Raw genomic sequence first — 1,346 nt, 5'->3', positions numbered from 1 at the left:
TAGGTTCAAGGATTTGATATCAAGCTCAGAAGCAGAGTGAACAGGTAGGAAGACCTACCTGGACTACTTTTCTGGGAAAGTAGTGTTCATGATCTTTTGTAAAGCTCAACAAAATAAAACAAAAAAGGTCTATATGGGAACTGTATAACAGAGCCACAGGGTTTGAATAGTCTAAGTAAAGGTACATGTACAAATGCCAAAATGAGGAAAAGATCAAGTGGTGACACTCCTGTAGGAAGATTAAGTAGGGAAGCATTTTCTCCCACAGCTAATATGGCAGAAATAAATCACATTCAATATGAGATGGAATACACTAAAGGGATCAGACAGAGAATAAGGGTTCCAGAAAAAAAAAAGTAGCTCTATCGGGGACAGCTAGGTGACACAGTGGATAAAGCACTGGCCCTGGATTCAGGAGGATCTGAGTTGTAAGCTGGCCTCAGACACTAACTGTGTGACCTTGGGCAAGTCACTTAACTCTCATTGCCCCTCATAAATAAAGTAGCTTTACCACCTTCTGAGTTGGAGTTCTGGTTCCAAGGAATCCCAAATGATAGCATAATAGTGCAGTTCCAGACAGAGAGGATTGTTATAATAGTTAATAAGGGATTCATTCCATTTCCAAGACAAGCACACCATTATTTTATCCAATCAACACCCTTCAAACTCTTGACATTAAAAACACTACCCCATACTCTGACATTAAGTGATAAACCACTCAATTTTCTGAACTTGGAAAGCAATCTCCCTACAAAATGAAGATGAAAAGTCACATTCAGAGGACCAAATCATCACCAAGTCTGTAGAGCTGGGAAGCTAAAAAGAGAAAGGTTTCTGAGTGGAAATGCTGCATGAAAAAACACATAATTGGTCAGAAGTGGTTCCGCATGGCACAAATTAGATTCTGCCTCAAGAAATAGAATTTCAAGGTCCGAGTCATCACTTTTATCCCTGGAATACACATACAGTCTTTCAACTTCGGACATAGTTGAAGGAGCACCAGATGATGTGACCATTCTAGATACTATTTCCCTAATATGTCAGATAATCAAATTTAATCAATGCCACCAACTTTTAGAAAAAGAAATCAAAGAATTGTGAAAAGAAAAATGGCCTTGTATTTAATAATTGTAGCTTTCTGTTTGCTTAATTGGTGGTTTTGGTTTCACTGCTATGGATCATGGTCCCCCCAGTATTGTTAATCTCACAGAGTACAGAACACCAGCGAAACTTCTTCCTGGTGATATGTATTTTTGAGAATACTGACTCTACAGTTTTTATTATTATTATTATTTTTTTTAAATTAAGAAACTGACAAATCCCTATAACCTTGAAAAATCAGTGTC

General features: G+C 37.6%; 1 pseudogene; it reads left to right on the top strand.

Annotated features, from left to right (window-relative positions):
• The first annotated feature begins 201 nt into the window (after nucleotides 1–201).
• LOC122747877 lies at nucleotides 202–1,101 on the top strand (annotated as a pseudogene).
• Nucleotides 1,102–1,346: the final 245 nt, after the last annotated feature.

The sequence above is a fragment of the Dromiciops gliroides genome, chromosome 3 (genome assembly GCF_019393635.1).
Source record: "Dromiciops gliroides isolate mDroGli1 chromosome 3, mDroGli1.pri, whole genome shotgun sequence".
Classification (NCBI taxonomy): Eukaryota; Metazoa; Chordata; class Mammalia; order Microbiotheria; family Microbiotheriidae; genus Dromiciops; species Dromiciops gliroides.
Note: the sequence above shows the minus strand (reverse complement) of the source record. Positions and strands in the feature narration are given on the sequence as shown.